This window comes from Humulus lupulus, chromosome X (genome assembly GCF_963169125.1).
Source record: "Humulus lupulus chromosome X, drHumLupu1.1, whole genome shotgun sequence".
NCBI lineage: Eukaryota > Viridiplantae > Streptophyta > Magnoliopsida > Rosales > Cannabaceae > Humulus > Humulus lupulus.
In genome coordinates, this window is record NC_084802.1 from 130,828,063 (window position 1) to 130,840,177 (window position 12,115).

The 12,115-nt window shown below is 37.5% G+C and overlaps 1 long non-coding RNA gene across 1 annotated transcript; it reads right to left on the bottom strand.

Moving 5' to 3' along the window:
- Positions 1-7,041: 7,041 nt before the first annotated feature.
- LOC133803357 (uncharacterized) lies at positions 7,042-7,871 on the bottom strand. The gene is made up of 2 exons (XR_009877918.1): positions 7,290-7,871; positions 7,042-7,192 (listed from the first exon to the last, which is right to left on the bottom strand). It is a non-coding gene; the product is annotated as an uncharacterized LOC133803357 (long non-coding RNA).
- Positions 7,872-12,115: the final 4,244 nt, after the last annotated feature.

Consider the following 12,115-nt stretch of genomic DNA (forward strand, 5'->3'; position numbering starts at 1 on the left):
TGTTGGAGGAATTCATCGGAAAACTGCTGCCAGGACCTGATGGACCCCAGCCTTAACCTTTTGAACCATTTGTAGGCGGGTCCTTTCAAGGTGACAGCGAAGCAATGGCACCTAGCACCGCTTCCAATCCCTCTCAGTTTCATCAGATCGTTAAACGCATCCAGGTGGTATTTCGGATTTGTGTTTCCTTCGTAGGGGGTCATATTGGGCTCCTTAAAGTTTGCAGGGAGCCGGATGGCCTGAATCTCCCTCACAAAGGGTGACTCATGGTCAAATTCTTCCTCAAAGGCCTGGCCGCCTGATGCGGTGACGATCTTGCTTCGCAGGCTCCTCATCTCCGTGTCCAGGTCCTGCCTCCTCTTTTTTAGAGAGTCCCTCAAAGCATACGGGCTAAGATCCGCCTTTCCCTTGCCTTCCAGAGGCGCCATAGGGGGCGTGGTCCCTTTGCCAGCCCCCTTTTTATTAAGCTCCTCCCGTAAATCCGAAGGTGCTCTTTTACAGGTGACCTCGTCCTCGTTGCGAGGGGCAGCGTTGGTCCTTGGTGCTGGTTTCTGTGCCTGCTTAGGTGGTTCAGGGTGTTCGCGTCGCTTCGCTCGGGGGGTGTTACTGGTAGAGTGCTGCGTTCTCCCATCTTCTACTGGTACGGTGGTCTCCACCCCGTCCTTGCCTTTCTCCTTCCTCTTAGGCAAGGTCACGCTCGATTTACCCTGCAACAGGCCATTCAGGACCTCTTGCATATTCTCCAAGGTGGTCTCCAACCTTTGGTTCTTACGGTGGAGCTCACGTATTTCCTCTTCATAAAACCGAGATTTCGAACTCGAGCTAACGGAATGGACCCGGGGATGCTTATCATGCCTACGAGTAGAGGGGCCTGGGTCCTGCCGGCCGGAGTTCGGTTCCTGCGGTGGTTTTGGGAGAGGGAACTCATTATCATTTCCCCGTGGTGCTCTTGGAGGACTTTCTCCAGGTGGAGCGGCCGGTGACGAGGCCACTCTATCGCCTCCATGAACCCCAGGGTCCTTCGGGGGCTCCACGTCCCTGGGTGGAGGAGCATCCTTCATGGAGGCCTTCAGTTGGACTCCGTTCAGGTGAACCTCTACCTCTCATGGTTCCCTGAGTCGCTTTGAATGTCTTGGCATTTCTTCTTGCCGGAAACAATGGTGGAACAGTAGCTTGAAACTAACGTTCCCACAGACGGCGCCAAACTGTTGACGGTGAGAACTCGTCAACTAAGTTGAGTTGGAAAAAATTATCAAGTAAGGATCGTCAATAAAAGAGCTGTAGAAATCTAAGTAATAACTCAAGAACAATGACAGAATAACAATGGAGAAATCCATCTTTCATTCACTCTTAAGCCTTTGCTACAGTAAATTTTCCAACCCCCCTTCAGGTGGGGTTAGATTTCATTTTATAGTAGGCTCTAATGGCCCTGGGTACATGGTGGTCCAGGAGACCAAGTAGTACATACGTACTATGGCAGGAGAGTGGCTTCAGAGGTTGTGGTCGTACATCCAGTACAGGGGCAGATGTCAGGAGGATGCCTCCACTACTTGTCCGTACCCATGTCTGATGAGTGGTGGCAGGCATAGTGGCGCAGGTGGTAGTGGTGTCGACTCTGACCCCGGGCCGTAGACGTACGGACCATGCTCCTATTACAGTACTCCCATTCCCCTACTAGTACGGGCGTCCGTATTTCGACGTACAAGGTCTTAAGGGCCGTACCCAGTATGAGATCGTACAGGTACATTCCACTCAATTCGCACCCGGGCCCCTGAGCATCGGGGCCCTCAAGGCATAGGGAACGGGGCGCTTGGCGTGCGTGGAGGTGATGGCGTGAGGTGAGGCTCTCGGGTCCTTGACAGATGGGTGCGCGGTGTGATGACTTCCACGCGAGCCCCTTGGTGGCGAGGCTCCTCTGACGCGTGCCCCTATTCGCGAGGCCGCCTGGCGTGCGGGCGTGGCTGCGCGAGGCCGAGGGCCTGTTGGGGCGCGAGGCCGAGGGCCTGCTGGGGCACGAGGCCCCCTGGTGTGCGGGCGTGGCCGAGCGAGGCCACCTGGTGCGCGGGCGTGGTTGCGCGAGGCCGAGGGCCTGCTGGGGCGCGAGGCCGCCTGGCGTGCGGGCATGGCTGCGCGAGGCCGAGGACCTGCTGGGGCGCGAGGCCCCCTGGTGTGCGGGCGTGGCCTAGCGTGGCCACCTGGTGTGCGGGCGTGGTTGCGCGAGGTAGAGGGCTTGCTGGGGCGCGAGGCCCCCTGGTGTGCAGGCGTGGCCGAGCGAGGCCACCTGGTGTGCGGGCGCGGCCGAGCGAGGCCAATGGTGTCCGCGCCTGACTGGCCGAGCGAGTCCTAGCGAGGTCGTTGGCGTCTCGCGTTTGGGTGGCCGGGCGTGGCCGAGCGAGGCCACAACGTCTTGGCATCTATGTCGTGTAAATAGGGGCTTCATGGCATAAATCTCATATTTTCCCTTGGTGAGATTTTGAGCATCAACACTTAGTGATGGTGGTTGTGACTTTCTCAGCAACTCGACGTGCTTAGACTGGACAACTCTAGGTTGAATCTCTTTTAGATTTGGATTCAAAGTTTGTTCAAATGGTTATTGATATCTTGTTTCGAGATCATTTGAAGAGTTGTGTTGGTGTTTATGGTATTTGTGGATTATTGCTTTATTTTCAATAATGGTATTTTGATTGAATTTAGGTCTTTAGATATTATTGGGAATGATCACTACTACAAAAACACCATTTTATGACATTTTTTTAGGACACTCATCTAATTGTGAGTCCTAAAAACAACTCCTGGACTTTTTAGGACTCACAATGAGTGGGATAAAAACATATGTGGGTCCTAAAAATCCTGAATAGAAAATTTAACTGTAATATGAGTGGTGACTTTTAATGACTCACTTTGGGTGTCCTAAAAGAGTATTAAGGACTCCCAAAGCATGTCCTAAAAACTTTTAACTAAAATATGACAAAAAATTCTATCATTTTCGAATTGGGCTATATTAGGGCATCATTTCTCATCAGCACACACAAAGGAAGAAGAAAAAAAATCAGCCGCCTCTTTCCCTCTACAACTCTCTCCCACCTCCGTCAGTACGAAGCCCCGATCGCCGCCCTGACGCCGTCTCCCATCAACACACGCCGGTGCAATGGACGCAGAAGATATGATTAAGATGCACATATAAATATTATTCTAGCTACACATTTTAGCGATGGGGGACGGTAGCAGGGCATCGGTCGGGGCTTCGTAGTGATGGAGGTGGGAGAGAGTTGTAGAGGGAAAGAGGCGACTGATTTTTTTTCTTCTTCCTTTGTGTGTGCTGATGAGAAATGATGCCCTAATATAGCCCAATTCGAAAATGATAGAAATTTTTGTCAGTTTTTAGTTAAAAGTTTTTAGGACACCCTTTGGGAGTCCTTAATACTCTTTTAGGACACCCAAAGTGAGTCCTTAAAAGTCACCACTCATATTACACTTAAATTTTCTATTGAGGTTTTTTATGACCCACATATGTTTTTGGGATACTCATTGCAATCCTAAAATGTGTTTTTAAGGATTCTCAATGAGTATCCTAAAAAGTCCATGAACTTTTGTTAAAAAAAAATTTAAATTTTTAGGACACACATCAGTTTTTAGGTCTTGCTTTGTGAGCCCTAAAAGAAATTCTTTAGGGACTCGCATCTAAGTGAGTATTCTAAAAAAATGTCCTAAAAAAGTATTTTTGTAGTAGTGTAAATGCATATTGCCAGAAAAATTCAAGGTAAAAGTAGTTAATATGAGATTTGGTTCTATGATGTAATTATCATTGTATTAACAATGTTATTTTTTTTTTTTTAAAAAAAACCTCTAATATATTTTTATATTTTAACATATTTATATGTGCATCTTAATCATATGTTTTGGAAGAAAAAAAATCGCTAAAATGTGTAGATAGAATAATAAATATAGGATTTATTGGTTAAGTATATTGAGAAAAAATAAATAGAAACATAATATTCTAAAATACATGGGAGATAAGACTTGCTTTAGGAAACCTAGGACCAAAATTCAAATATTTTGTTATCGTGACAAGACTTGCTTTAGGAAACCTAGGACCATAATTCAAATATTTTGTTTCTTACGGCATCTAAAATATAGACAAAGTAGGAGAATGTTAGTTTTCATAATATTCAAATATTAAGATTAGTTTAAGTTATTTGAATTTAAACTAATTTTTTTTATTATTTAAAATCAATACATTTATTTTGGATATTTTGTTTTGTATTTAAAGAAACTCTGTTAAATTTATATCTCTAATTTAAATTTAGTAGTTGGTGGTGTACCAACACTATAAATATTGATGTTCCTTGATCCCTAAAGACAATAATTCACCTTCATTATCAAAAATTATCTGAAGATATAATTTGTCATATTTAGAAGTACTCAGTTAAAGAATAATAGTTAGTATGTGAAATTAAGTGTATCAATAGTGAAAAATAATGTTTTATGTTTTTTACTTTTACAATCCTCATTTATTTTTGTATTCAACATCTATATCTATCTATCTATACACAGATAGCTATATTGAGGTAATATGACTTTATATAATCAATAATATATGATTTATTTATTTTTTTATAATTTATAATTTTTCTAAATTTTTATTTAATAAATAAATTGATTAACAATTTAAAAAATTCTTATAGTCCCACATGGTTAACAAACTATTATGGGATTATACTTTTACGCTATAAATAAACCATTCATTCACTTTGATTTGTAATTTGTCTAAATATTAATATATTTTTTTTATAATGATTGATTTAACTCAATCTTGCCCAATAATTACATTTTTTTTTTTTGAGTTTATCAAATTTATATTAATATTTAACATATTATTTATATTTCTACATTTAATTTTGTAGTATATATTTTTATATAGAGTAAATAGCGACTAAAATACCAAATATTTCAAAATGTTGCACTTTTATACCTAATTTTTTTTTTTGTAGTAAATATACTCAACGTCTTCAAAAATGTTTTTTTTCATATGTAGTCTCCATTCTTTACACTTTGTAACACTTAGCTCCTGAAAGTTGATTTTGTATTAGTTAGGTCCTCAATCTTTCCAAATCGTATCATTTTGGTCCCTAAATGCTATTTTTATTTATTTTTTCTTTCAAAATACATAAATAAAATACTAAAAATGGTGAATCAATCTTAAAAAATTGGATCACTTAATTTATAATAACACCAAACATGGCATTGAAAAAAAATATTTTCATGACATTTTAAAAAATATTTAATGGTTTTATAAATTAAATTAATGTTTCAATAGAAAAAATTTACCTATAAATTTTTAATATTTATTACTGAACTATCATGAGATTATCAATATTTATAATGTACATATTTATTTTTTATTTTGTAAATTTTTCTACAATGCAACTTATAATTAATCATATATATATATATATATGCACATAAATAGCTTTATATACACTATTATTAATTTTAAAAAGAATGTATGAAATAAAAAAGCATAAATATAATAACAATTGATAATAGGAAGATAATATAGTTATTAATATTAATTATAAAATAACAACGTAGGTAGGAATATTTTTTTAATAAAAAATTAATAAAATTTATAAAAATATTAAATATTAAATATTTTTAAAAATACCATGAAATGTTTTTTTTTCTCATGTCATAAATTATTTTGTATGATTCACCATTATTTTTTTCTCATTGTCATAAATTAAATGTCCAAATATTTTAAGAATAATTCACCATTTATTTTGTATTTTTTTTTTATGTATTTTCAAAGAAAAAAGAAACAAAAATATCATTTAAGGACCTAAGTGATACGATTTAAAAAACTTGGTGACTTAACTGATACAAAATCATATTTTGGGACCTAAGTGTTATAAAGTTTAAAGAATGGGGATCATAGCTGAAAAAAAACTCTTTTCAAATTGTTACACTTTTATATCCAATCTTTTTTTTTTGTAGTAAATATATCTAATATTTTTAAAATGTTGCACTTTTATACCTATTTTTTAAAATTACTTTGAGAAATAATAAAAAAGTGAAAGAAAAATATAGGATTTTAGTTATTTTTAAAATTTTAAATTATTTTTACTTTCAAAATAATAAAAAAACGATTAGTAAAATTAATCAAAATAATTAAAACTTATATTTTTCCTTTACTTTTTTTTAAAATCCTTATATTTTAAATTGATGAAAATATATAAGATTTTAATTATTTTAAATTATTTTTTTTAATTTTAATAAAACATTTTTTAATGTTTAATTTAAAATAGTTATTTTGAGAAAGAATAAGAAAGAGAAAATAATTTAAAATTTAAAAAATAATTAAAATTCTATATTTTCTCTTCATTTTCTTATTATTTATCAAAATAATAAAAAATTAGGTATAAAAGTGCAACATTTTAAAAATATTGAATATATTTACCGCAAAAAAAAAATTTGGGTATAAAAGTACAACATTTTGAAAGCAATAATTATATTTACAGCAAAAAAAAAAAAATATAAAAGTATAACATTTTGAAAATATTAGATATTTTAGTCACCATTTACTCTTATATATATATATATATATTATATATTGAAAAAAAATTATAAATATATACTAACAAAAATGTATATATATATATATATTTTATGACCTATTTTTTTTTTAAAAGTCATGTGGATAATCTTTGAGGATGTATATAAAAGATTGGGAAAATATTCGGCATGGACCCAATATTTTTTTTAGTGAGTAAAGTACTCAAATATCCTAAAATAGTAATTCCATCCAATTCCATCAATATGGACTCCGCTAGTGGGCTATAGTGAACACGTGTAGGCTCCATATTAATCCATTTTTATTTGTTTTTAAAACCATTTTTAAAATTTCTTTAATAATTTGGTTTTTAACATTAATTAAAAATAAACTAATAAAACTAAATTCAAAACCTAATTGAAGTTCATTCCTATGAAGCTCGAGATGTTCTCCTTTTCACTAAAACTCAAAACTTCAAACACATACCCATATACTCACAGACCCATCAGATCATATAGATTTTAAACAAACCCAAACACAAATCCATCTTCTTTCTCTCTCTTTCTTCAACCATCAACATTCAAACCGAGAACATAATCCCACTTTCCTCTGTAATCATAGTAGAAGACAAACACATTCCCTCTGTAATCAAATACAAAAATTGTCTCATATCATCTTCATCATCATAGAAACCCAGAGAAACAAAAATTAAAATTGATTTTCATCATAAAAGGCAAACCTAGAAATTTCAATGCCCAAATCAGCCAACAAATCATTTTAAGCTCCAAGAATTTGCGTTCAATATCTAAATTAAATACAAATCCATTACTCAAAAATCTCATCATCATTAAAATAGATCCAAAAAAACCCCAAGATTTTGATCAAAGAAGAAAAAAACCCATAAATTTCTTCGACCTATTCATATTCTATATTCTTCTTCCTCCCTAGATCCATGAGCCCAACTTGTTGCCGCACCCTTGTCGACGTTGCAGAACTCAGGCACCAACTTCGAGTCTCACAACCGATCTGTCAAGTGAAGAAGAAGATGAGGTCCCATCGAAGCTGCTTGGCTGCCGAGGTTCCGTCGTCTCCAGCCATCCCCAAGCCCCAACAGCCACACACAGAAAGAAATGGAAGAAGAAAATGGTGAAGGAGAAGAAAAAGACGGAAATATTTAGTTTAGGGTTTGGATTTTAAATTTAGTTTTGTTTGGCTTTATTAGTTTACTTTTTTAGTTTTAAAACACTTCAGAAGTAAAAGATTTATTTTTCTTTAATTAATTTTTGGTTTATTTTAATTAAGTTTTTTTTTATTATTTTGATTATTAAATCAGTTTTTAGGATTTTAAAAATAAATAAAATTAATTTATGAAATTAGTTTTAAAAACCAAATTATTAAATGGTTTTTTAAAATGGTATTAAAAATAAATAAAAATGGATTAATATGGAGTTTACACGTGTCCACTATGACCCACTAACAGAGACCATATTGACGGAATTAGACGAAATTTCAATTTTAGGATGTTTGGGTACTTGACTCGTTAAAAAAAAGATTGGGTCCATGCTGGATATTTTTCCCAAATATTGGGTACTTATGCCGCAAATATTCCTAAAAGATTATATGGTGTGACAATATTGAGTTCATTTGGAAAAAAAAAAACACTCTCCTATGTTAATATGTTCAAGATACTCAAGGAAACTAAGACTATATAATATTTATTTTTTTTGTGCTATGATTTATTTTTTTTGCTAATCAAATAAGATAAAAGTAAAAAAAAAATGAAATTATGATATAGTTCCTCATATTTTTTTATATATAAGATTAGAAAAAGTATTAGGAAATTGAAAAAAAAAAAAAATTATGACACATTTTTAAGTGATGATCTAATATATGTGTGTGTATATATATAATTTCGGGTGAATTACAAATGCATATATAACATTAAAGAAAAGTGGAAGATTTACTAAATGTATACAAAAATTATAATTTTCTATCATTATAAAAAAATTATAATTTCCTTACTCATATTATATATATATATATTTTTAAATATTATATATCTATATATTTATATAAATGAGAGCCACAAAAATATGATGTAGCACTCTAAAATTACTCCGAATCACTCTATCTATTTTCTTAGTTTTTTTTTCTTCATGTTTTTATTTAATTTTTTTCTAAAAACAATATATTTTTATTCTATTTTAAAAAAAAATAACAATAGAAATTAACTATATTTTATTTTAGTTTCTAAATCTATCTCTGTAAAATAATAAATTAATTACTATTAACTCTATTTTCTTTTATCTTAGTTTCTAAATATCTATCTATATATAATGATAAATTAATTAACTAATTTAAATGAGAGATATTTAAATGTATTTTTAAATGAGAGATATTTTTTAAATATATTATTGTTATCCATATATTTCCACCTTGTACACATAGCATGGCCAAATGGTTTCCATGGGATCTCAGGAGAGGTCCGGGCCCAATGAGGGCCTAGTGAACGATGAGCAACCAAACCCTGTTGGCCCAAATCATGCTGAGCCCAATAGCTGGCGAGTAGCACAAGCATAATAAAAGGGTCGGAATTGAGATGCAGACCCGAATCATCTTCCCGGTTACACCCAATCCATATCCTCTGGGATGTAAATCATGGTGGCGGACAATCCATTCAAGGAGACGGATCCCATTGAGTGGGATCCAGGTAAGGTCTCTGGATCCATTGCCAATGCTCAAACCCGCCATCAAGATGTCTGCCATGATAAATGAACCCGGGCTTGGTGAACGAACTTGGACATCGGTAAATGAAACTGAACCACTTATCTGGGTAGAACAAACCCAGTCTTTCCTACATCTGACGTGTCCCCGAGAAATCCGGCAGGTGGTCTCCATAACTAACCTGTAGAATGGGGTACGCACGGAACGTACACTGTTCCTAGGAAACGATACTGCCAGTACTCTGACAGATCCTGTCCCCAGAATCTCCTTGGTAGCCCACGCGGATCATTCCGTGCCAACATACAATTGGCAGCTTCAAGGCTCTATCATTCCTAAGCCGGCCCAGTGGGCCTAGATTTATAACCTTTAATCTCAATACATTCTTGTATTATGGCCCTGTTAGCGAGCATTTGTAATTATATCCTTATTGAGCCTGGATTAATTCGACCCAAGTAACATGATTGCCTATAAATAAGGTAATTTGTGCACTGTAGCGATGATCCTAGAATTTCTCTTGTAAGCAAAACACTGCTGAACTTGCAGAAAACCTCCATTGTCAAAACTCTCTAAAGCCTAATACTAGTGACTTGTAGACTAGGGCTCATTAACACCCCAACCACGTAAAAATTGTGATCTTATTTATTTCTTAGCCTTTCTTCTTAGCTCGTATTTTTCAATATTTTTATAGTTTCCGAAAAACTCGATAAACATTTTGGTGCTTTGATTGAGAGCCAGAAGAATGCTTGAATCACTCTTTGTCATCTACGAAGATGGTGAACACCAGACATACCGTGTTTGATCCCGCTCACTAGTAGCAACAAGAAAATTGAGAACCATTGCAAAACCAACCATTTCCTCAAGACCCACCAGAGGATATGCCTTATCATGGGCCTCTTCCTAACGATTCCCAGAAATTTGAAGAAGGGGGTGAATACGATGAAAACTATTACGAGGAAGATGGAGAGGGGTATGAAGACCACAAGGCCGAGCAATCCACAGGGGAAACGCCCGCAGGGTACTAAGCGCAGGAACGTCCCCAGACAAGATGATCAGGGAAGACATTTCTATCCCGATGCCTCTGTGAAATGTCTTCCCTGATCATCTAGGTATGCTCCAGCTCCTTCAGCCCATTTCTCTGGGTACAAAATGACACCGACTGGATACAGTGTCGCTCCCAGAGGTGCCCAACCTTCCCAGACCAAAGCGGCTGAGGTGAGGATAAACCCTTCCAGGGAAAAGAGATATGGCAAAAATCAGAGCTAGTCCGAGCCCACAAAGAAGGGAAAGAGGGGGTACGAGCTGCATTACACGGAGTATACAAATTTTGTGGATAACCCGGGAAAATATCTACCTGGCAACGGGCAACGTAGTTCATTTCCAGAAACCAAGCCCCATGTTTAAAGGGGGAGAGAATTTGAGGGACACGAGCAAAAGGTGTGCCTATCACAAGGACGTAGGCCACACAACTGAAGAATGTCATCAGCTGAAAGATGAGATCGAGAATTTGATAAAACTGGGACATCTCCACTAATGGGTTAGGATGCCAACTGGATTTCTAGGACTGCCCACGACTCCCAAAAAACCTAAGGCCCAGGGCGCGCAAGTCCCGTACCGAACTCCTCAGGGAGGGTACATTCCAGGATCGGAAGCACATGCCCTTCAGGGGGCCTCAATGGTGCAATCCCTTGGAGGCCCTATGGATCACGGGCCCAGGATGCCATATCCCCCCGGAACCGCGCCTCTTTGAGTAGATGGCCACGTAGCCACCATATCAGGAGGCCCGCACATGGGAGGACCATCCTAGAATGACCAGAAGAGATACCTCAGTGAACTTGATCATGACCATGAGGTGTGTGCATTTTTCCAGACTCCGACCCAGCGCCCAAATCTGATGGATCTGCTCATAACGTTCACAGAGGAAGATGCCCGGAACGTTCATTGACGCCCAAATCGCAATTGAAAGAGTATCCTGAGTATTGGTGGATGACGGAAGTTCCATCAATGTCCTATTTAAGCCAGCCTTCATGGCGATTGACCTAACAGAGGTGGACCTAGCCTTGTGTCCAACGCAGATCTACAGTTTTAAAGGGATGCATTCCTCCCGATGGGCAAGATTCAACTCCCCGTTACACTGGGGAATGAGGTTCAAATCTCATTCAAATATTGTACCTTCATAGTGGTGGATTGCCCAGCTGCGTACAACGTGATTTTTGGGTGCCCCGCACTAGTTGACTTCGGTGCCATCACCTTCATTCGCCATCTATGAATGAAGTTCCCGTTTGATAACGACGGGGTGGGGACAATACGGGGAGATCAGAAGGGCGCTCAAAAATGTTACCACGTCTCCGCCCGAACAATCTTCATGGTTATCGAAGAACCTCTCAAACAGGAGAACACTGATCCAATCTCATTACCACAGCCAACATGGAGGGTGGTCCGGGAAGACAACGAATTGGATCAGCAAATAGAGGTGGATAGGGCATTATAACCCATGGAGGAGGGTTAGAAGGTGTGCATCAGTTACACTGACACGACCAAAGTAATCCGGGTGGGGAGAAATTTAAACTTGGTGGTCAGGGTTGCCATAATTGCCCGAGTAAAAGAAAACCAGGATGTTCTGGCCTGGTCCCACCCGGATATGACCAGGATTGACCGCAACGTCATATGGCATGCCTTGAACATCGACGAGAATGCGAATCCCGTCTGGTAGAAGCGAGGGCCCCTGGGCGAGGAAAGGGTAGAGGCCCTCAAGCTGGAAATCGAGAAGTTGTCCTCGATCAACTTCATCTGGGAGGCCTTGTATCCCGTTTGGCTGGAAAATCCGGTGTTGTTACCAAAGAC